This window comes from Streptopelia decaocto (genome assembly GCF_964273445.1).
Source record: "Streptopelia decaocto genome assembly, chromosome: 5".
NCBI lineage: Eukaryota > Metazoa > Chordata > Aves > Columbiformes > Columbidae > Streptopelia > Streptopelia decaocto.
This window is the reverse complement of record NC_138659.1, coordinates 68,762,690-68,788,368: the sequence shown is the minus strand read 5'-3', so window position 1 is coordinate 68,788,368 and position 25,679 is coordinate 68,762,690.

Sequence of the window (25,679 nt, the reverse complement as noted above, 5' to 3'; positions counted from 1 at the left end):
CCCACCACCACCTCCAGAAGGACCAAGGTTGCTCATTAGCTACTACCCTAATAAACACTGACCCCTCTTTATGAGAGGATGTTGGGCTTGTGGGAGGTGACAGTGTATTCACACACATTATTAAAACTTTTCCAGGTCCATCTCTGGTCACCCGTATACCAAAGGTAGCATCTGTGTTCCCTTGTTGAGGAGCTGCGATGTGCCAGGGGAGCTTCACCCACATCCCTGGATGGTACCCATGTCCTGGCCAAAGTTTAAATTCTAAGCAAAAAATGAGATTTAGTCACAAAAAGAGGTAATACCGTCATACGTGCCTCTGATACAAGAGAAATACAGCTAGAAACCCACAAACAGCGTCTTTTTCCCATTCCCTCCCAATGTGAAAGTGCCCTTTCATGCAGAAGTAGGAAGATCCAAACCTTGTGTTTCTTGCAGTGCCCATACCACAGGGATAAGCTTCCTTTCTTTGCTATATAATCTCATTTTTTCCTCAAAGCCTGCATTCCTGCCCTGTTTACTGGTGCTGACGGATTTACCGGTCTGCTGAAAGACGGGGCTGCCCAAGCCGAGAAGCTGATTTTTGTGGCACTTTGTGCCCTCACAGCTCTGGCAGCGCACGCCCAGGTTGTGACATGACCAGGATTTTTCCAGCACAAACTTGTAAAAATATGTTTTGAGTACGTCTGACACAATTAAAATGGCTGGAAAAAAGAAATACAGAGGGCTAACAAGCAGTCGGCAAGAATTGTTTTAAAATCTGCGTTCCTTAGAGAGCCCATCATCAGCACAGACGATGTAATGGGCATGATTAAATAGTGAAGTCATATGCAAAAGCAACGGGAACAGTGAGCTTCCATGTTACGTCCAACTACATCATTACTCCCAATGAGATTCAGTGTGATTCCCAATATTTTCCTTTAGGAAATATGGATCATAAATGCATGCGATGTACATTTTGCTGGGTAGCAAATGGCAAATTTTGTAACGAGATTTGAATATTTGGAGTAGAAGTTCTGCTGTTTGCTTGAATTTATTCTCTGGGACAAGCGGAGTTTCCTGGGATGCTTTTTCTTCCGGTGGCTCTTTCTGTGCGTTACTCATTATATTCTTTAAGCCTCACTTAAACGAAAATTTCATTCATTATAACTTCGTCACCTTTAATTTCTAAAAGGTCTGTCTAATTATACCCATAAATACCTCAAGAGACAAACTGTAATCAAACATCATTCATTTAGTGTCCACATATATTGAAAGCTGCTCTCTGAAACAATGACTCATCTCGTTCCACATGCCAAAACACATGCTTCGCATTTTTAATACCTGAAGTCTGTTTTTTACTTGTAAAAGCTTGGCTTATAACACTTCATCAGATAACATTCATGTTTAACAACCGTGTTTAGATCACATAAATCAGCGCACACGCTGCCTTGATTTGGGAACAAGTGGTGCGCAAGGCTTCCAGCTCCCCTGCGTTATCTCACTCACCGTTTCCATTCCTGCATGGGAATAAAAGCCACCCTCACTGATGGACCACTCCACCACCCATTTTTACCCATCTCCTTACTCACTATTTTATCTGCAGGGCATCTCAGACATCCTTGAGGACATCTGGGAAGCTTTGCCTGTGTTTCCTGTGCCTGGGTGGCTTTTAAGGATGAATTGAAGGCAGGTTTTGGTCCAAAAGTCCCCAGTGAATGTGCTTGGTGTTGCGTTTCCTTCAGACCCACCAGTGCCAGGTCTTCTCAGCACGTGAGGGTAACACATTTCTATGTGTTTTCTGTTCTGCCCATCTCACTTTCCTTCCAAATCTGTGGAAGGCACGGGGTGAAGGAATATTCCAGGTTTGTTTGTTAGCTTAGGAAGTTAATCTGCTTGATGCTGCATGATGGCATTTCATTAAGCAATAAAATGCTGAACCTCGTTTTGCTGAGCCAAACAGAGGAAATAAGAAGTAGTCCATCAGACTGACTCTTATCCTATTGCCTGATGCTCTCCCCAACTCTAAATCCTGTTCTTTTAAATCAAATTTATTCCAAACATCATTAAAATTATTTGCCTTATACAAGGTTAGACCCAGCACAAGGCTAAAGGTTTTGAAACAAATTTGTTTCTTAAATGTAAGAAAAATGTGGCCTTTAATTTAGACAGATAAAAACCATCAGAATTTTTTTTTTCTGGGCTAGAAGTGTGAGTAAATTGCAGCATCGAGGCAAGACAGCAAGGAGGGATTTGTGTTTTCTTGGGGCTGTATAGAAGTGTCTGCTCTTTGCCCAGATTTCTCTGGCTCCAGCTGGTTTCTATCACCCCCAGTGATTTGCAAGGACTATTTATTTCTACTACTTGTAAACCATTTTCCCCCGTGCAAATCCTCCCTCCAAATGACCTTTTCCTGGATATATACAGATTACTCAGCCCAGCATCCTCTCAGGCCAGGGGTTCACCCTCTGTTACAGTTTCCCCAGTATCTCAGCTCTCCTGTGTGTTGGTTTCCTTTGCTGAGGGGGGCCCTTCTGATACAAATCAATTATCTCAAGTGGTGGTGTTATAAACATTCATGTTAAAAAATGACCAAATGAACAGCAAACCCCACAATTACCTGATGCTGAATACTGCTCTTCCAGGATTCCATGACATATTTTTTCCATACATTTATCTTCCCTTGAGTACTCAAGTGTTTCCCATTCCCCATGGAGTAGATGAGCTTTGAAGGTCCCTTCCAACCCAAACCATTCTATGATCCTCTTACAAAAGGCTGACAGCCTGGTGTTGTCAGGGTTTGGTACATCTTATTTTCCCTTCTACACCTGTATATTCTGGGATGATGCTTTTGTAAAATGACCTGTTGTAGGTGTGCCCCACTGTGCCCCACGGTCTGCTCGACACCTTCCCATAAAACTGGTCTAACCTGGGCATTTCTCTGAAGAAATCCCCCTGCTCTAGCTGTCTTGGCCAAAGTCTTGCCCCATCCTCCTTCCCAAGGAGACCAGCTGGACCATCCCAGCAGCCCCAGTCCCAGCTAACCAGCCGTGCCTCTCCCTCCCATTAAATTAGCATACATAACTCAATAAATGGCACAGGTTAATAATATTCCTGATGAATGCCCGGGCTTGTAGGTTTTGACTTGACATAGCTTCACGTCTATGTGACTACTTTCTCATGAGGTGCCTGGGAGCAGTTGGTATTTACAGACCTACAGGGCAAATAAGAGATTGACGTGCTCATGTCAGCTCTGCCCCTGCTGAAGACAGGCAGCAAATTGTATTGAAGCAACAGTGAAGCAATTTGAAGATATGTCTAGTGATAAATTAATTGCAATTTAAAGTTAGTTGTTTTTCCTTCATAAATCCCAAAGAAAGGAAGAGGCACGAAATAAAGGAGGTGGTATCTTGTCAGTCAAGGAACCAGAAAGAACAAAGCTTGCAGGGATTCACACCTGGGTGAAGGAAAACCTGCTATGGAGTGGAGGTGAGCGATGGATGCTGAAATAATAATTAAAAACTGCCCATCTTTTTATAGCCTGTTCTATCTGTATCTTTGTCTCCAGGGCTCTGGAATCCAGGCAGAGTTTTGCTTCTTTGACGTTGAGTTAGAACTTTCAGTGTGCCAATGCCCTTTTACACTCATTCCCAATTTATCACCCAATCTGTGTATTATCTGAGTGCTCAGACGCTGTTGTGTCTTTGCGTTTGTCTGTTTGTGTTTTCTAAAAGAAGTCCAAAGGTACCCAAACAATGCACCCCACGTGTCGGTGCTTGTGTGCAGCCGTGCACAGCCGGCTCACGGGTTTCTCACTGTGATCATCCTCTCCTGCTTAAGAAGAGGGAGCAGAGGCTTGTCCCAGCAAGCTCATCACCTGCCTCTCCACATCACACTTCAAAGCTCCAAGCCGTGAATCATGGTGAGCCCATGATCCAGCAGAAGCTCAGATACACGTAATTAAGGCACTGTTAATATCAGGAGGCTCCCTCTTGTGCTTAACGTTGCAGTGATAAAGCGTACCCTATTTCTTCTGCCCGCACTTCAAATAGCTGAGCATCTCTCTAAGAGTAACCTTTAAATTCCCATTAGTGTTTTCAATCTGTTAAACCAGAACTTCAATTTATTACATTCAGGAGCTTTTGGATGGCCCCATTTTGCTTTCTGCAGAAACTTCAGAAGAGGGAGACTTTTTTTTTTCTGCCATATTCAATGAAATGACCTTGTAAAAGTTGATTTTAAGATACTTTCAGATAATACTCAAGCATTTTAAGAGTCATGTGTAATTCAAGCAAGGTGCAATTTTCAGACTGTGTGTGAATCTCTCAGTCCAGGAAAATCCACTACAAAATAAGGGCAGATGTCAATAAGGTTATCATTACTAGACCTGCCCTTTTTTTAAAGCAAGAGTAGCTGAAAGGAGTCTGAAAACCAAGTCTATGGATCCTGTGTTTCACTTATTCCTGCTCTTTTTTTCCCCTCTTTTCTCCACGTCTCTGCTTGGGGCTTGCTGCTCTATTACCCGCTCCTAAGCCTTTATTAACTTTATTCATTTTAATTAAGTTCTCCCTCAGACTCAGCAGCTTTATAAGGTTTAAAGAAAGGCAGTGAGCTTGCCCGGCAGGCTGGCTTTCCCCAGCTTAGCACTTCATGGTCACAGTCACGCTTTGACATCTCCTGGTCTGAGTCCCTGGAGCTCTTTCTGCTCTCAGGGCATGGAGGTGGACAGGAGCTGGAGGGCTGCAGTGGGCCAGCAAGGTGATGCTTTGCTTCCAGAGTCATCGGTACTGACCAGCTATGGTGCACAACCATGTGGGTGACCAGCCTGTGTTTTTTGATGGGTAAACTGCCCCTGCTCCCACCCCACTAGATGCTGCAGTCCTGACAACGCTCAGGTGCCTCCAAATGAACAACCGTGCTGGCTCTGAGTCCCCATGGGGACACTGGGTAATGTGGAACAGGCTGGGGGTAGACAACAGCATCCAGGCACGCATCGAGAATAATGTGGCCAGCAGGACTAGGGAAGTGTTTATCCCCCTGTACTGGGCACTGGGGGGGGCAAACCTCGAATCCTGTGTTCAGTTTTGGGCCTCTCATGACAAGAAAGACCTTGAGGTGCTGGAGCGAGTTGAGAGGAGGGAACGGAGCTGGGGAAGGGGCTGGAGCACAAGTGTGATGGGAGCGGCTGAGGGACCTGGGGGTTCAGCTGGAGAACAGGAGCTGAGGGGAGACCTTCTGATCTCTGAACTGCCTGAAAGGAGTTTGGAGCATGAAGGGGGTTGGTCTCTGCTCCCAAGTAACAAGTGATAGGACAAGAGGAAATGTCCTCAAGTTGCACCAGGGGAGGTTTAGATTGGATATTGGGAAAAAATTCTTCATGAAAAGTGCTGTCGGGCATTGGAACAGGCAGTGGTGGAGTCACCATCCCTGGAGGGGTTTAAAAGATGCATAGATGACATTCTTATGGATGTGGTTTAGTGCTAGATTTAGGTTACGATTGGACTCAATGATCTTAAGGGTCTTCTCCAACCTAAATGATTCTATGATTCTATGAATGCCATGGCCACCTTTACTTCCAGGGCTGGGTTTCTCCTTGGCAGCCTCTCTACTCACTGCACGGTTTCTACCTTGGACACTGAAGAGTTAATCCCTGTCTGAACTCCTACAGGTAGCAGATTCCCACAGCATGAGTAGACCTTCAGGCTACTCTTTAAAAGAGGTGAACACTTTTAACTCCTGGATGGTGGTGATTCACCCTGCAGCTCCTCAGCGCTGTCTTTGAGCTCCCTTTGCTAAGTGCAAATGTAGCTCCTGTTCGTCCTGCGTTCACATACTGATCCTACCCAAACAGCACTTGGTCATGTACATCATCTCTGCATCTAATTACACAGCTAGCATCTTGTTAGATATAAATGTGCTATTCCAGAGCTCGTTACTGTTCAACCAACAAATTAATACACTTACAAAGTCAAATACTTGGCAGTCTGGTATTGCTCGCAGTACTTTTCCACACTCCTATAATTAGGTCCTAACCAAACTATATGTAGGAGTCAGGCTAGATCTGGAAATAATTGGTTTATTCTCTAAATACCCTTCTGCTGTACTGCTCTAAGTGGACACTGACTATTTTTGTTGTTTACAGTGATTATTTATTTTTACTGCATGCCTAGATTTCCTCCACACCAGTCTACCTCCTGCTCAGTGTTTCCCCTCTCTATTACCTTTATTAGTAACGTGACTTCAGAATAAGTTTCTGGAGAAGCCATAGAAGTTTGAGTGTAATTGGCTCAAAGTTGCCTAACAGGGCATCTCCCTGCAAATATTTGGTATTTGGGCAGCACTGTGCTCTGAATCCCCCAGCAGAATGATGCTGTTGGTTTCTTTTTTCCTACTCCGTGGCCTGCGATCCCCAGCTGATGGAAACTGCCTAAAGATCCATTTTGGAATAAAGTTATTAGACACTCGGATCACAAAGCCCGTCTGAAAGCTGGGAGATGGGCTGGAGAGTTGGGAAAGGGCAAGAGAGCCAAGGTAACCAGAACCACTGAAGCATTAATGTACCTGATATATCCACAGGGCCAACAGCACTTTCTGTGATCTTGGCAGTTGTCCACAAGTCAGATTTTCCACACTGAAGAATAATCTGTGTCCTGGACACAGTAGCTACTCTTGCCTTTCATCTATTTTTCTTTCTATGTATTTATCTTGGCCATTGAAGGAAAAATCCCTTCCCTGATGGAGCCTCATATCCCTGGTGCTCCCTCTCTTAGCCCGTGTGAGCACAAAACCCATCAGCACTTGTAAAATCCTCACCATGGCCGGATGATGCGCTCACATGGCATGGACCATGCTGTGTAGACACCATGGGGAGCACATCCCCACGTTAGCAATCCTCTTCTACTTGAATTCAGGAGCAAGACTCATTAGGAGATGGTGATTTTTGCCATGTGATAATCTGGAGTATTTTTCTGAAAATGATAAAAGGAAAATTTCTGCTTGAGCACAGGGGGAATAAAACTCACCAGGGGCTTTGCAGAGCCTTACGCTGTGCATTTTGGTTGGGAAATAACACCTTTTCAGTTCCTTTGTGCACCTCATGCTGCCAGCCCAACTGTGCACGGTCTCTCACATCCAAGCAGGGCTGGACACAAAGATGCCAAAGTACAGGGAACATTTTAATGTGCTGGAGGTAGGGACCAGCACACCAGATTGGTATCCTCAGGTAGGAAGGAGAAGAGACAATGCCATGGTGAGGGTATAAATGCTTGGTCCTTGAGAGACAGGCTGATGCTGGAGGATTTCCACAAATACCCAGGGATTCAGCTTCAGACTTCCCACAAATGCCCAAGGACTCCGTTTCAGACTAGAGCCAGAGGCTGGGTATTAATGGCAGTCAGATGGATGTAACCTAATTTGAGTGCAAGGTGGAAAATTACAAACAATCAGCAAACCAGCTGATCAATTTACTGGAATAAAGTATTCCAAGTTAAGCAACTTTCCTCCCTCTGCCACACACAAGGAAGAAATGGATAAAAGACCAAATCTTCACGCCTGGTCCCTGCATCTTTCCCATCAGCTTGCCAGAACATCATGTGGTGGCTGTGGGTTGATGCATGGACTAGAAGGTGATGTATACAATCCATAGGTGCTGCCAGGCATAGGGATCCCTTGCCGTCCTGCTGAAACGAGCCCTGATCTGGGGCTCATCAGGCAGCAGCAGCTCAGGAGGCTGCATTTTAATTAGCAAAGGGACAGAGGGGAAACAAAAAAACCCTAATTATGCCTTCTGGTTTTCTGCCCTGGGTTCCTCTCTCAGAGGGATTGCTCTGCTCCTGCAGCAGGGCTTTGTCCTCTGCAGACAGATGACAAACCCAGCCTAAAGGACTCGTGGTGCATGCAATAAAAAGCCTCATCTGCTCATTTTTTCTGTTCCTGACCGCAACAAGCAGTTGGATTATTGCACATTACAGCCTCACAGTAGCTGGATCTCGACAAGTTTTATAGCTGGCATTCTACTCTTGATGGTTCAGCTTATGATGTAGGATTGGATTGGAACATCAGGCCTGGTTTTACGAGTGTGCGTTGGGTTAAATGCAGCTCAGTCACACTGTGCAACCAACAGCGAGGAAGGAACACGTGTTTATAAGCAGAGATGTTATCAGGAATAGCAAAGCTGGCTGGAGAAACACATTCAACCTTGCAAGTGCTGAGTTTTAGTGCCGGAAACCATAAATGTTACTGCTTCGATTAGGAAACACAACTGCACTGAATAGACCAGTCCAACCAGTCCCGGGGGCTTGGGTTTTATCACTGGTTGGTGATAAAAGACTATAAATGTTATTTTTCCCTTAAATACTTACAGGACTTTCTTGAAATAGTACATTACAATTCTTAATGCCTTCCGTCTATCCTTAAGAGGAAGAGGAGTGCTACTACCAGTTTACAAATAAGTTACAAAGGCATGGAGGAGCCAAAGCACCTTGCTTAATGTCAGACATAAAGTCTGCTCCAGAATAAGGAGATTTGGCTTCGAATTGCAAACCCTGGTCCTCTGCACTAACCAGGGCACAGTATTTCCTTGTTCTTCTGGTGTCTGAAAGCGCCACTGAGGGTTTGGATAAGAGCCCTTTTTAATAAATAGGAAAAAAAAAAAGAGAAAAAGATAAAAAAGAATGAACACTTTGGCCTATCGAGTGTTATTTGCTGAAACTGAGCGCTGGATTGTGAATCTTCCAGATCAGAGGTTGGCTCTGTGGCATGTTTGTATGTTGTCTAACACAGTGGATAATCAGTCCCAGTTGGGATACTTTGAATGTAGAAATTATGCAAATATATTTACTACAAATAGTAAACACAGTTTAAAAAATGGGAAAAACCCTTCTGCTGTCTCAAACAGTTCTTCATTTGAGCCTTGGCATTTTTGGTTAAAATTCGAACAATTCATTCAATGATCTTCACTTTGAGGTTCCCTAATCGCCTCCTCTGGGGAAATAATAAAAACCATTTTCCCAATCATTTTAATTTTTGCCTTTCTAGATAAAAGAGGGCTTATTCCTGGACTTGATCTATCAATCTTTGCTTGATCTCTTAAAAAAACACTCTCATTCTGTTCAGGGTTGGTGCATAATTGGGTTGTGAACAGAAACGCTGCTCATGGGCGATAAGGCCAGTTAAAAATGAGCAGTCAAGAAAAGACAGGGGTTAAAAATGTTCAGTTTGGTCTTTGCTCCCAGTGACCTTATGAACGATGGGGACAATTTTAGACCAGTGACACGTAATTTTTGAAATTCCAAGTGAAAATAACTATGAAAATAGTTGGCTTAGGAAAGTGTTGACCATTCAGATGTTGGAAGATAAGAGACTGGGATTCACAGTCTGAGATGTACGATGTGAACCACCACAGCTCAGCAGCTCAGTGTCACGTAGCTTCTCAATTCCTTTTCATTCTTCTAATTTTTAACCCGAACTGTTGGCAATAGCAACTTTTACTTGTGTGGCTCCTATAACTCTCAAAGTCTTAAAATGAAAATCAATGATAAATTAACTCTCCAAGATTTGTCTCTGTCTGAAGTAAAGTTTCGTTGCTGTATAGCACATTTTCTAGAGTAAAATAGAGAGGGGAACTGTGATTTGCACTTTCAGTTCTTTATTTTACAGAGGCACATGCAGATGAGTCATCCAAACCCATAGGAGCAGATACATCTGCGCTGCAGAACTGGGGTGCTTGGTGGCCTTGCAGACCTTGGCTCTGTGGTAACTCCTCAGCATGTTTCACAGCTGAAGGGAAGAGATGTTACCAGAAAAACCCACTATTTTCTGAAAAAGCACACTTATTGCCACAGGTTTTATCATGCTGACTTACCAATCTGCTTCAAAAGACTGCCCAAAATGTGGTTTTTTCCTCTCGACTCCAGGCATGGGACAACAGGTTCATGGATAAGATACTAACGCAGCTTTCAGCAGCTGATGCATAACAATTCATAATACCCCTTCCTTGTAGTGATCCTTCCCAAAGTCGCCCATGGAGGCATTCAGAGTCCTTCAGCTGGTTATTTTAATGACAAAACCCTTCAAAACACTGACGTGTTTGACTTCGATTCTAAAGAGTCAAGACAACACTTGATGCTTTATGGGTGGGTTGAGGGGGTGATGCTGAGCACCGCTGAATTAATGAGCACGGTCCCTACCCAGAACTCTGCTTTTGGAAACCACTTTTGGCCTCACGCATTTTGCCAAATCATTGGGAATAAACAGGAAAATTAAGGCAGCACAGAACTAATTTCCTTAAGACTTTTAGGAAACATGCAGCCAGCTAAAAACAGGTGAGACTGGCAAAGCTCTCCCATACTTGGAGCTGTATTTCTCTAGCTTGATTGAAAGTGAAATTTCAAGAATAACCGCTGTGAGACCAACAAATAACATTTTATCAGGAATGTTTTTGTTATTACAGGACATTGTGTTTTACACAGTGTGGTTTACTCAATGAAATTGGGTAATTACTGACACTCCACTGTGCTCAGTAATACTGGTGTTCCCATCAGAACCCAGAAATGATGGAGTAAACTGCTTGCTGGACAGAAAAGAACCATACAATAATATTAAGTAAGAAAGAACAAGAAAGGACAGCTTGTTTTTGAAAAACTGCTGAAGAATTAGTCACAGAAATTTCATGATGAACAATTCAGCCAGTTCACAGATCACTCAAGAATGACGTGACATATTTCACACTGCAATCTTCTCACAAGTTTATTTATATTTTCCCATCTGCATTTTCTCCAAGGCCTCATATTTTCCATTTTGTCAGGACAGCTGACAGCAGCCACTTTCAGACCTTTAACATCAGGATGACACAGATGCAAATAAGACACATAAATCTCACGACCCTTCACATCAGAGGGCAAAAATGCTGCGTAGCTCATCTTCAAAAACAGGAGAGCTACTAGTGACCTGCACAGTCCTTGGGACTTGTATCACTTACTCATCATGAGATGGAACTCTCCTAACCCATCCTGGTGAGAGGGGAGGGTACATGTGCATGGGATGGGTGAGCCGAGATCTCCTTCCCCAGCTGAAAGCGCCCAGGTTTGGTCCTGGTGTACCCACAAAACATAGTGAAGTCTTCACCTGCCACCCACTCTCCTTGTGAGCTTTGCAGCAAAACCTCATGGACTTCAAGGCCAGGCTGGATGAAGCTTTGAGCAACCTCATCTAGTGGAGGGTGTCCCTGCCCATGGCAGGGGGTTTGGAATGAGATGAACTTTAAGGTCCCTTCCAACCCAAACCATTCTGTGGTTCTATGATTCTATGACTTTCCCTACTTGTCCCTGATTCCCTGTTGAATATTGCTTGGCAAAACCAAGGGGGTTTGTCCTTGTTCTGCAGGAAGCAAGGCTACATTTATCACTATGGAGCACAAGTGTGATGGGAGCGACTGAAGGACCTGGGGGGTTCAGCTGGAGAACAGGAGCTGAGGGGAGACCTTCTGATCTCTGAACTGCCTGAAAGGAGCTTGGAGCATGGAGGGGGTTGGTCTCTTCTCCCAAGTAACAAGTGACAGGATGAGAGAAAATGACCTCAAGTTGTGCCAGGGGATGTTTAGGTTGGGTATTGGGAACAATTTCTTCCTGGAAAAGGTTGTTGGGCGTTGGAACAGGCTGCCCAGGGCAGTGGTGGAGTCACCATCCCTAGAGATGTTTAAATACATGCAGATGAGGTTCTTAGGGACGTGGTTTAGTGCCAGAGTTAGGTTAACAGTTGGACTCAATGATCTTGAGGATCTCTTCCAACTGAAACGATTCTATGATTCTACCATTGCTGAGAAGCCTTGATTGTCTTCCAGTTTACAGAAACCCGAAGGCATTAGATCCTCCCACCAAAAGCTCTCTGCTATTGGTGACCTGAGCTTCTATTTTCTTTGAACTATGGTTGACACAGAGCAAATTTAAGTGCCGTGGAAACAGGACTCTTGTTCCTAGTCCCTCCTATACAGAGCTTATAAGAAGACTATTGTTGTCACATAAGCAGAAGCACAGGTTATATTAAGGTCACTTTTGAAGCTGGCTCTGCTTTTTCTACACATGGTGCAATGATGTTATTTTCAATCTAAAAAACTCCTATTGCCCTTCAGGGAAAAGAGTCATAAGAAAAACCAGCAAAAGTCAAACCTTTTGGGGAAGATGAGTGTTAGGATTTGTGTCTGCTCTCTGGCAGCCTCCACTGAAATGAATGCAAAGTGGCTGCCAGGCGTGGTGGTGAATCAGGGGATGCCCTCGAGATTTAAGAGTGTAACATACCAAAATAAAGACATAACAATTCCGTAGTACATGCCCCACAAATCTCTGTAAGTGTAATTACACAGCAATCTGTAGGAGCCCGTAAATATCCTGCTGCCACATGTTATTTATTAGTGAAATCTACGAAACTGCAGAATAATTAAAGGATAAGTTACATGATATTTGTGCCCAGTGACTCAATAAAATCACTTTAACAGCTGTTTTGACATAATGTTCACTTTATTTACAAAGAAATTGTTATGCTGAAACAGCTGTGAAACTGCTTTTGATGTTGCCTGGCTTTACATCTATTCATAACTGGGACACTAATAGAAAACCTATTTACCCAAATTTTCCTGTGTGTTGGATAAGCTACAGAGGGTAACGTTTTAGGAGCACATTCACAGGACTCTGTGCAGTGAAAGCACTTGCTGCTTGAAATTCTTTTGTCCCTGATATTTCTCTATGGGAAACATAAAAGTTTGTGGAGGTCTTTTAGCTCAGAGAATATTCCCCGTTATATAAACAGAAGCCACTTACCTAACAGTTAAAGGAGTGCAAACCTATGCATTAGGAGTGTATTTCATGTTAGATTTAGTTACCTTTGTATTAGACTGGAGAAATTATGCTGAAAGCAGTTGGATTCCACCAGAACAAAACTGGCAACAGAGCTGGGCTGGTGGATGCTGGTTGGGAGGAATTGTCCCACACGTTTCTGCTTGCTGCATCTTACTGACGCTTTCTTATTTTAACTGGAATTTTTCAGCTTTTCCAAATGTAATTACACCTTTTAGTACATTTATGAGACTTTCTTTTTCCTGGTGGTCTCTTGAAGTTGCCTTGCATATCTCAAGGAAAGAGTCATCCTGACTTTAGCTGGGTGGGGTGGATCATTCTCTGGGTGCTCCTGTTTTTCTCCATCGACTCTTTGAGCGGGTACGCGACATTAAACTAACTAATGTTAGATGAGATGAATCCCGTGCTATGTGAGATACGGACTGCACAAGCACACATGCTCAAGGGTTTTTCTAATGTTTAGGTTATCAGCATTCACTTTGCATGCCTAGCTCGCCAGAATGCAATCAGTTAAAATACTTAGGTTGGTTAAGCTGATATAAAGTACTAAGCATAAGGCTGAAAGAGCAGGGAGAGCTGCTCACCTCACATTAGATATTACAGATCTTTGTATCACCTTCAGTAAACTCAAACCCTTTTACTGCCTTGTCAGTGATGCTGGAGACACAGCCCTGCCTTGCTGACCCTTTTCCAGCCCCCTGCCCTTCTCCAGCATGGCTGTAAGCCAGAAAAATGCCGTCCCTTAATAAGAAACACCGGGAAAAGAAGGTATTATAGAAGTTGTCAAGAGAAGCACTCACATGATCAGAAGTTTAAAAACGGAATAAGGCGATACTTTGATTTTTCCTCCTTGTACGAATGCACTTCATAATACATGGCCAGGTCCTCTCCTGGGGTAAGCTGGCACACCACCACTGGTTTCTACATTCTCTGCATGATGACGTACCACATTTTCCACTCAGTGCTCTGTCCTCTTTTTGCATGATAGATGGTGCCCACAAGCTGAGTTGTTCAGTATTCGTGCTTATCTACCTGACTCGTCGAACACCTATAAGCTCCATGTTTAACAGGGTAGATGCTCCAGAGACCTCCCACCTTCGTTACACACATGGAACAAGGGAACAACAGAAACCATGCAACGAGGTAATTGAAGACTGTATTTAATGAGTATGCAGAGCCACTTGATGCTGTGGAGTAATATGAACCTTGATTCTTTTGGACTCAAGATGATGCATTTCATTCAGCAGCTGTAATTCATTTTTAGTAGTTTTCTGTGCAGGACTTCCTAACAAAAGTGAAGTAGAGCAGAAAAGTTCAATTTCTGGAAACTACTCACTAGATATTGTATGTTCTGCAAAGGTTTGCATTCAGGAAGACTGGGGGATGCTGAATTTCCCAGTTCCTTGCAATAAGGCATTATCCAGGCTCACAGTAACATTTCCTTTTGAGAAGAGATCTGGCAAGAAGAGCACAGGGAAAGCAAGGCTCCAGGGATGGCATGGCATTTTTAGCAGAAAGTCTCCAAAATAATTTGTCGGATGCTGCACAGAGTATAAACTAATCCATTTAAATTTAGATTGCAACCAGAGCCATTTAAAGAAAACCGGGGTGAAAAGTGCAGCTGTGTAGAATGTGTTGTGATACTTGGAGCTCATGATTTTGTGTCTGCATATTTATCAGAAGGCACGTTCGCCCAACAAGCAACGATCAATAAACTATTACCTTATGAAAATGAGTCATGTTTTCACCTTTGTGGTGATTCAGGAACATGACTTTTGTCTAAGAAAAATAGAATTCTGTTTCCTGTTTATAAGAGTTGGCGATGGTCACCTTGGGCACAAGGCATTCCTGAGGAGCTGGAGCTGTATGAGTTTCACTCGTACAAATCATCGCCACTTTTGGTAGGTGTGATTGGTACAAGCCGAAGTTTTAAGGGAGATTGTTACGCTGTGTTTCAGAACAATGAAGCAGAACATTCTGAATGCAACCGAAGCAATATGCCTGTGCTGTGCACCTCAGCTAAGGGCTTTGACTACCTTGAGAGGGGATTTCGAGCTTATACATTATTCAGCTGCAATATCCGTCTTTTAAAAAATAACTGTTAGAGGTAACAACAATCAATGCTTATTCACCATTGCTATCACTAGCCTGTGATTTCAGTCCACAAGAATATTCCTGAAATCTCTGCCTGCTTCTCAGGCTCTTAGAAACATGCAGTGAGTTGTGACTAAATCAGGCTGGTTAAGCGCATCCTTTCCCTGGAACTTCCTCAGCATCACGGCCAGTTTCAGTGCTGAAATCTGCTGAAAACTTCACTCCTTTGAGAGCTGAAATACCTGCAGTTAGACAATTGTGAGTCAAATTCATAACCATACAGAAAAACTCCATTTGTGACATAGCATTGACATTTATTTTCTTTCAGCTAGCCGTGTTGTACAAGCTGGTTTCTGAGGATAAACATAACTGTGTATGGAAACAATGGAAAATGTATTTAGGCCATGTGCTATTTCTGTTGCTTAGTTTAATGATTTTTAAATATATGTCACATTGTCAAAAGCTGCAGTTCCTTTTTGAATTGTATTCTATCAGCTAGACCCATTGCTTCTGGCACAGATACGAGTGTTACACCAAAAAAATGCCATGAAAGAGCAGCAGGAGTCACAGCCAGGGGCTTCTAGACACCCATTACACAAATATCACACTGGCAAGAAGTCATTTTTTTTTCTTTCCTAACCAAAATATAGAAATACTAGTGCAACAGCGACTGAAGGGATCAAGAGCCTGGATGAGGCAAACTGGGGTGGCCAGACCCAATACGTTGGGGTGTTTGTTCATTTAATTTTAACTTTGAATGTGGATGGGGCATTTTGTTTTGCAGATCTAGTTTCTTTATGTGAGACTAAGTGCTCAGATATGGTATTTACCCCTTATACTCTCAAATCTGTAACAAAGACTTAGATATAAGCATTGGCCCTCAGTCCTATGAGCGAGTGTCCCTCAGTTCACCAAGCACAGTTATATTACCCGTGCCATTGCCACCATTAAGATGAATTGTGAGAGAAAGGCATAAAATAAGATTTTTTGACAGCGAGGCAGACAATGAGATGAAAAAGAAAGTCTGATTTTCTCCAGAACATGAAGATTATTTTCTAAATCTTAAATGTTGGCTGCTTCTGTTGAATGCAAATCAGATAGCACAAAGGAAGAAAAATAAGTTAGATGCATAGTCAGATGAGTTTGAAAAGCCAGATTTTGGTGTGCAGATGGTTATTGCTGAACCAAGTACATCAGATGAGTACAAGTGCCACCTGTACAGATGCCTTGCTCCCTAAATGCTGTGTACCTGTAGCAACAGGACAAGCGGTAATGGCTTTAAACTGAAAGAGGGGAGATTTAGAGTAAATATAAGGAAGAAATTCTTCCCCATGAGGGTGGTGAGGCCCTGGAACAGGCTGCCCAGAGCAGCTGTGGATGAACCATCCCTGGAGACATCCCAGGCCAGGCTGGACGGGGCTCTGAGCAACCTGAGCTGGTGAAGATGGCCCTGCTCATGGCAGGGGGGGCACTGGGAGAGTTTTAAGGTCCCTTCCAACCCAAACTATTCTATGATTCTGCCTCCATCCCTTTCCCTGTACACATCCAGGTAGAGACGTGGGACTGTAAATCACTTGGGGCCACTGTCATTTGCACCTGTAGCACTTTCAAAGTAATCACAGTACAGCTATTTGATTATGGATATTGTGGTATTTTTCTTCATTCTTTTATCAGTAACACAGACATAAATCAGGAGCAACTTCCACTGACTCACAGAGAAGCTGCTGCAAGGGACTGCAGACATGTGGCTGGAGAGCTGGATGTGGCCAATGATGCCAAGTGAATCCCAGCAGGGACACTTCCCCGCATCCCCTTATTGTTCAGTAGGTGTACTTAGAGTGGGAGAAATCAGTGATCTGGCTAATTGTTTCTTGTAGTCCATAAAGCTGAAAATCTGATATATGCTCAACATGGACCTGTATGATGATGATGATGATGGGTGCATAAATCTGTAATGGTATTGTGTACATATGGAATGATATTCAACGATTGCCTGAAAAAAGGTTGTTCTGAAACACCATCCTTTAGAGGATATATTTGTACCTCTTACCTTTCATTCATTCCTATCCAAGCTGAATATTTATGGAATTCCTTAGCTGAAGGATGCATATATATATATATATATAAACTGGTATGTACTCATAGTGAAATAGCAGAGAGGATTCCAGAATAAGCCAGAAATAGCTGTCTCCTGTCAGTGGGACGTGGTTTCCATTCCATTTGCAGAGCTAGCTTGTGATTGACACAGTTGATCACACTTGACCTTCATGATCAGTCCTGGCCATGACATTGCTGTGGACAGACTGTCACAGCACTACGTGCAACTCTAATTGGCTTCAGGAGGGTTTTGAGACAAGCTTAACTCTGAAAATCCATTTAAATGCCAAAATTTGCTGAGATTGTAAGCATCAGAGTCATATGCAATTCTGAATGTTGGCTGCCTCTTTAGGAGAGATTCAATAAAGTTTCCATTTTGGTAAATATGAACTTCCTAGGAATCAAATGAAAGTCTGTTTTATTTTCAAAATGTTTACTTCAGTGGACAACTTGTTCCCGTTGACAACTGGATTGCAGTGATTGTCAGATGTCTGTCCCAGAGACTGCTCATTTCTCCCTGTGCTAATGCTTCAGCATGGAAATTTGGGGTGATTCAGGCAAATCTCTGCTTACCTTCAGCATGATAAAGCAGTGCAATGTGCTCCGAAGTGCAGCTGTGCGGGGTGAACAGTGTACACACAAGTTTGTGGGCTGTAATGAGGAACAGAAGAAGAGTTTCTGTTCCTCCAGACAGGGGTATGATAAAGCTTTCCCCAAGGTTGTGCAGAAAGGAATGTCTCTGCGTCCTGCTGGGGCCACACATTGTCACAGCTCATCATCTCAGCAAGGCGAATAACTCACTCCCTGCTTTGAGGAGCACATTTTGAGGGACAGTAAGAGCTCAAGCTTCTGAGCACTGAAGCAGAATGAAGCCCTTCAAGGCTCCTAAGAACTAACATTGGACTTGCAATTCTAAAATTATAAAAACTTAGCACTTTTCCATCAGAGATGCTGTGCGAGGGAAACCCACACTGTATGCTCCACAGCTGCTTGAACCTTACTGTCCCGCATTATAGAAATGAATTTTCCAGAAAGCCCATAGCTTTAAAAGTGACAAACCCTGTTGGCAGCACTCCTTTGGGCTAGTGTTTGTAAAGTACTGATGATGGTCTATTTTACCTTTTTTGGTACCATTTACTACCTGTCTGAAGGTCTTTGTGGCAGAGTCTCCCAGGGAGCAGAGAGCAGGTGATAGCTCTGGGTACACAGTGCCAGATTTTGGACAGCCCAGTCTTATTTGGGTCCTTAATGGGAGAAGCATCCACTTTGAAGGGTGCTTTTGAATTTCTTGATGAGGTTTTTATGCAGTTAAACATGATATGGGGTAGATACAAGCAGGTGCACTCCTGACCCTAATGAAGTCAAGAGCAGTATACCCACCTACTTCCATGAGCTCAGTCTGTGCAGGATCATTTATAGCAGGACGATAATACAGGCTATGGTGAGGTTCTGTAATGTGGCAAAATAGAAATGCTTTCAGTTTTAGTAAAAATCCTCAATGTCAATACCACTAGGGGAAAAGAAGGTCATGTTCTCACTCACATTTTGGTGAAAAGTTCATATCTTGCATCACCAAGCAATATATTTCCTATTCTATCCTTTCAGATTCATGGCTTTGGAACCCTTTTAGGGTGTTGGCTGATGTGATGATATAGGTTCAGCTCATTTCCTGCATGTCCCCAGAATAAATGTCCAAAAAAATGGAATTTAATAGATCAAGGAAAGATTAATGTAGCAGTAAATGGGCAGAGGCAGAGGAATGTCTTAGCAAGCTGCTGTTCTCTGATCCTGCCTCGCTCATCAATACTTTTCAATCTGCTGTGCTGAGAGTGACATCACTTTTAATGCCCTAAGGTCGCTGAAGCCACACATCAAATCTGTAATCCCTGAGCTGGCAGCACAGCAAATGATTTCTCTATTGGTCTTTATAACTGTAATTGCCATTGAACAGAATCTTTATATATTTCTCCCTCTAAATTATGTGACTGATGACTTGGATGGTCTCTGTACAAGGATGAAACCGAAGGTTTCTGATGGTGTAAAGCTGATGAACGGTGCTATCTGTTGGCTTTTATGTCTTTCAGAAACAATTTTTTGCCAGATGGTCTTCTGAGATTGTATAGTCTTCTCGTCTATAATTAAAATAACATTGACATTGTAGCATAAACCCCAATTTCCAAGGTATTGTAGACCATAGCAACATAATGTAAAGAAAAAAAAGAATCAGTTTCCCTCTTGTTGTACTAATAGAACAGAAAAGACTACAATGCTGAACAGTTGTGCGGGTTTGTAAAACTACTGAATTGTGGAGTATACATGTCTTAGGGTATAATTAATAACATATTGAGTTTTTTATTAATTTAGGTCCTCAGTTCACACGTGCTCTGGCTTAATCCTGGTTGCTGAAGAACTGTGACATGTAATGGCTGCCCATTCATTTCATTCAGGGTATGAAGACTCAGAGGGGACAAGCAGACACATCCCACCACCCAGCGGCCATCAGAAAAGGGCTCAGCTGCCACCCCTGCATGAGCAAGGGCCTTCTAGACCGGTGTGGCGCTTTGGGGTGATGTGACTGGGGATGAATATGAGCATTCAAAGGCTGTTCTCTGTCCGCTCTGAGACTAAGCTGGCTTTCCTGGCTCAGCTTTGTATGCTTTAGTAGATGTATTCTTCATGAGTTCCTGCATGAATCAGTGTTTAAGCTGCTATCATTAGAAATACCAATTATACAGCTGTAGGGCTTAATACTGCAGGTGGGAGTGGGAGTATTTAGCCATACAAATCAAAACTGGTGCATATTTTTTGAATGACTCTCCTTCCCCTTCTGAGGTTGTCTGAACACTTGTGTCCCCTCTCTGCCCCCTTTCCCTCTTTGGGAAGGTGGGATTTAATGCTCCCCTCCTATAAAGGCTTAGGTCAAGTCATGATGAGAAAAGCCTGAGATGAATCAGGCAGTACTTGTTGGGTGTATTACCCATTCTCCTCCATCTGTGCACCCTCCCAATAAGGAGCAAGAGTTCCTCAGTCATTTTGTAACTCTCAACCTTGTTCCAATGCTGTCAGGACCATTGATGTGTCACCTGTGAAATGGGTCTATTGCTGTTTATGGAAATCATAGAATCATTTCAGTTGGAAGAGACTCTCAGAACCATCGAGTCCAACCATAATGTAACCTAACTCTAGCACTAAACCATGTTCCTAAGAACCTTGTCTACATGCCTTTTAAACCCCTCCAGGGATGGTGACTCCACCACTGCCCTGGGCAGCCTGTTCAATGCCCGACAGCCCTTTTCATAAAGAATTTTTTCCTAATATCCAATCTAAACCTCCCCTGGCACAACTTGAGGCCATTTCCTCTTGTCCTATCACTTGTTACTTGGGAGAAGAGACCAACCCCCTCCATCCTCCAGCCTCCTTTTCAGGTAGTTGTAGACAGCAACAAGATTTCTCCTCATCTCACCCACCAAAGGGATTTTTCCCCTGTTGAGTGTGTATTTCAGCCTTGCAGCCCTACACTGGACTCCCATTCTGCTGGTGGCAGAGGAACAGAAATGTCTATTTTAGTCATGAACAGGTGGGAAATTACTTTTCCTGGGTGCACTCTGCAGTGCTGAGCTCAGCAGCAGCAGAACAGGTTTCCTTTATGGGTGAAAAAATGCCAACCTTTGAACTGCTTGGCAGGTATCAGAACTGAAATGCATTGTCTGCAACTCTTTTTGAAATAGATGTGAGTGCAAGGGGCTGGATTCTCAACTGGTTGAGCCGTCACAGTTGAATCAACAAAGATATCTTGATTTATAGCAGCTGAGAATCTGGTTGCATACGAAATTTATTAAAAACACAAAACCCCCCAAAAATTGCTGAATCTCATGTTACAAATTCTTAATTGTTTTAGTGAACCAAGAGTGTTTTTCTGTAAATAGCTTGATGCCATCTCTCCTGTCTAAGATGCGTTGCACAATTTTATGAACAACTCTGCCTTTAAATTGTCTTTCACTGAGGACTAGTCTATTGTATCCCCTGGTAATCAGAACAAATCAAATTAATACATTTCCTAGGAGACAACACTTCAAATGTTTTAGAGAAAAAATGATTTGGGGTGGAAGGCATTTCTTTTTCCAAAGGAGACAATCACCAGTACAGAGCAGCACTGAGCTAACAGAAAATATGGTTACTTTTAGAGCAAATCCCATATGTCATAAAGCCATGGGGAAACACTCAGCTATGTCATAAATGTGTCCGTGGATGAACTTGGGGAATTTATTCAGAACTCTCTCAACATAAGGAGAAAAGCCATTTCAGGGGAATTTTGCGTCTTGAACTCATGTGGAAATTACTCAGGGAAGTATTAATTCTTGGAAAAAGGTTCAAAGCAGTTGAAAGGTGAGAAAGGAAAACAGCATATGGGGATGAAGTAGCTCCATTAATTTAAACATACATCTGGAACAGAGGTAACTCCACAGTCAACAGCACAACTGGCAGAGCAACCAGCCAGGAAGTCAGATGCTGGGGCAATAGAAAATATCTTCCACCACTTGGCATTTTACTCCTATAATTGCCAAGACAACAGAAAAAATTCGCATGTGGGATGTAGCACCACAGGATCCAGAAAGCAATTGCATACAGATAGAGTTGGGTTTAAAAAAAAAGGCACAAGACTGCTTTTTATTGATTTATTATTTATTTTTCTGGAAAGAAATGTGCCAAAGGAAAAAGGCAGAGGAGTTTGTGTGCAGGGGAAATTACATTCAAATGTTTGTTCACATCATTCTGAGCCAGGGTGACGTGTTTGAGTGCTTAGGTAGGAACTCCAACGCAAGGTTGGACATGCACAGGTGTGCAGTGATGTGTGACACGTTGACATAACCGGTGGTCCCCCATGTCTGATAGCACCCAGGAGGCACGACATGGGGAACAAAGACCAGCTGAAGGCTTTTTTTGTTTTTGAGGAATAAAAACACAGCATTTCCTAGAAGGGTCCTAATATTTGTTCTTGTAGACTCCCAAGGCCTGCTTTGGCAGGGGGAGGCTGGGGATATCAGACAGGAAAGCTCTGCAATTAAAAGCTCGGCAGAGTTTAGACAGCAAATTAGGCTACACCTGTGTAAACTAACTCTTTATCTTAATCTGCAGCGAGATCCACATGTGTACTCTTGCTGCCATGAGAAGGTCAAGCGTGAATCCCTTGTTTTCTGAGATATGGCAAAGTATATATTCCCAAAGAAAGGGTGGTCTGAGGTTTGGAAGAGTCTATTTTCTGAAGATGCAGAAGTGCCTTTTTCATGCACTCACATATGCTCTGGTCTGCTTGCATTTTTTAAATAAAAGAAAAAGCCAATGCAAAATGGTTTTTAATGGCTTCTCCTGAGCAAAAGGAAAACTTGTTTGAAGCAAAAGCTGGGGATTTGCAGTGATTTTGTCACCTCTGCAGGTAAGAGCTTGGAAGGCTCCTGATGGACATCTGAGGTCAGTGTCTGTCTGTCTGGCATTGGCACCTGAGCTCTGTGTACGAGCAGAGTCCTATGGGTATCCACCCCGACAAGCACCACTCATTGCAGCCAGGTTCGGGAGAAGGACCGAGAGACAACTCTCCGAAAACAATCCTGCCGGCTCATCACGTCTGAATGTAAAGATTTACTTGATTAAATCACAGCTTTGCAATAGGATGCGTACTTCTGCGATACAGTGGAGCATTTTGCTGTCATAAAACCTTAGCACTGTTCTCATTGCTTTTATAATCACACTCGGGTCTCACATTTTTAATGATTGGCATGCATTAATGCAAAAATAGTTAAATCTGGGTTTTTTTTGTCCCCAAAGGGAAAGAAAAAAGGCCTGGAGAGGAGACTTTATACTGGCATGTCCCCAGTTCCTACTGGGAAAACTGTAGCAGGACAACATGTGCAAAGCACCTGCTGTGGCCTGGGATTGAATCCAGTGTAGATTGATGCTGCATCCAGCTTTGTAATGTACCACCACTGTAGGGCTGGCTATCTAAAGACTATGAAAAGATGATCTGCCTATCTCCCATGGACAAATACGAACCAAAGGCAGAAAAGAGTTTATGGGTCCAAGACAATCAAACAGCCTATGAGTCGTCCCAGCCTGCGGTCTTGTCCCTGGATGACTCTCAGCCGGGTTTTGGTGATCAAAGCACGCTGTTTTTTTGTGGGTTGGAGATGGATCCTTGGTGTTTCCTCCTCCAGTCGGAGGGTGGGAGAAGGAGGATGGGGACCACTGGGATGGGAAATGTTCTGGGATCACGGTACCCACTGCAGCAGGGGTCCTCTGAGCCCGGGGAATGTTGATTCATTAATGGGGATGCTGCGTTTGTCCAGCTGTAAAACTCAACGGCATTTGCTGGAAACCCAGAATTCTGAAAGCACTCACAGGTAGGAAAAAGGAAGAAATGAGGGACACAGATCTCTTATTGATATTTTTCCACAGTTGACCTATGTCCACAAAAATGACCGGAAACCAGCTGGGGATGTAAATTGGAGATGTTTGGTGTTTTGTTTGCACTGGATATTTCCTGCTTTTTGCTGTGCTTTCCCACCCTGAGAGACCATTTTTGGCACAGGCAGACTAAAACATGCACTAAAAAATTAGCATTAGGTACATGGCCTTTTAATCTTCCTCTTTTTTTCTTTCCCCATATGAAACAATCTATACAAATGCATTTAGGAAAATAAGAATCATGTCATGAAATATTTACCTGGATTAACAGACTTGCTGCTGGAAATGAAACAAATCAATCACCTAATTTAGTATTGGGGTGGTGTTGGAAAGGGAGGCTCCTTGGAGGAGCACCAAGGTGGTCGGCAGGTCTATGAGCCCAGAGCTCCACATCTCCTCCTGTGGGTCCATCCTGGGTCTCCACCTCAGAGATGCCTCCAGCAAGGAGCAGCTTCACAGGCTCTGAACCTCAGTTCATCTGCTCTGCAATCCCCTGCCAGAAACAGAGCTACAAAGGTGATATCAAGAAAGAAGAGCAGCAGTACCAACATGTCTCTCCCACCTTCTAGCAGTAAGTATATAATAATCTGAGATTCAAAGCACTATCTGATGATTTTGAAGCTTCCTTTTTTTTTTAAAGAATAACATAATATTCTATAAATTGCTAGTCATTGGAGACTTTTATGATCATTTCAAAGTACTTAAGCCAGCACTGCCTGACAAGGTTACTTAGATATCTTCTTTGTGACTAAGCTGGTGCCAAGACAAGCTGAAACACTCATCCAGTGCAATTAAAACTCAAAATTTACAGTGACAGGTGCATTAAAAATTCTGTTCACTCCTCACAGTTTCAAAGAAGCAGAAGCTTGACATGTGTGTAGCCTACTTTCCAAGCAGGTTTTCAAAGGAAAGAAAGATAACCTCTATAAATGTCAATGCAAATAGGGACGTGCGTTTCCAGTGCTGCCCTCCTGGAAAGCCATTAGTCCAGCGGCAGCAAAATGCTTGGTGTGAGTAAATAACTCCCTTGCTGGGTATGGGAGGGTGTGAAGATGGATGTAAATGGCCAGCAGGACCGCAGGTTTATCACTGGAACCTGTTTGATGTGGAATTGCAGCATGAGAATTGCAGGGGCCCAGAGAAAGAGAAGGTGGTTGTGTCCTCGGCAGAGTGACACATAGATTTACTGAACCATAGGCTGGAAAACAAAACAAAACAAAACAACCAATGCCTCTGGAAGGAAGGTTATAAAAGACAAACTGGTGCTGAATAATAGGGCGGGTGGACCCGAAGGTTGGTGACACCAGCACCCTGATGAATGTCACTGCTCCGTTCCTGTGCAGCTGCTTCCTCGCTCGCACACGAGCTGCCGCCCGGCGGACGCGGGAGCGACGATCCAGCTGCAAACTCCGGCCGGGTTTGCGTTTCCTCTTTTTCATAACAGACTGAAAACCACCGAGCGTTTCTGCTCCCTAATGCAGTACCTGTCAATGACTTCACTCGGTACATCAAGGAAGAAAAATGGTGTTTATAGCCCCTCGGGATAGAAATGTGAGGGTTTAAATCATTTTGCTTCTTTTAACTCCTCTGATTTCTCTAGTGCGGATGAAAGAAAACAATGCATCAAATATTAATAAGATAAAGATTTTGAATTGTGCTTGCACTCCATGTGCTCCTGAAATTACGTGACATTTTGCTCTCAACCACTGGTGTCCTGATGCTTCCAGAACAGCCGTAGCCTATGCAGACCATGTGGGAATTCTTCCGACAGGAGTAATCTCACTGAAACCTGAACATCCTTCTTATTAGGATGCCGAGAAGTACGTTAACAGCAGATAACGCTACCCGTGTTGTAAAAATATGTATTGCAACAGGGAAATCAGCTATTTCCAAACAAACATTGAAATTTCTCCACGGGAAGGGTTGTCAGGCATTGGAAGGGAAGCGGTAGAGTCACCATCCCTGGAGATATTAAAAAGGTGTGTAGATGTGGTGCTTAGGGACATGGTTTAGAGGTAGACTTGGCAGTGTCAGGTTTACGGTTGGACTCAATGATCTTAAAGGCCTTTTCCAACAAAAATGATTCTATTCTAGGTAACACCTAGTGCTTGGAAATGTTAAGCAGTATTGGAAATTGCACATGGAGACACGAAAAACAAGAGTTTTTAAACACATCTCTTAACAATATCCCAAAATGAAGGTGGG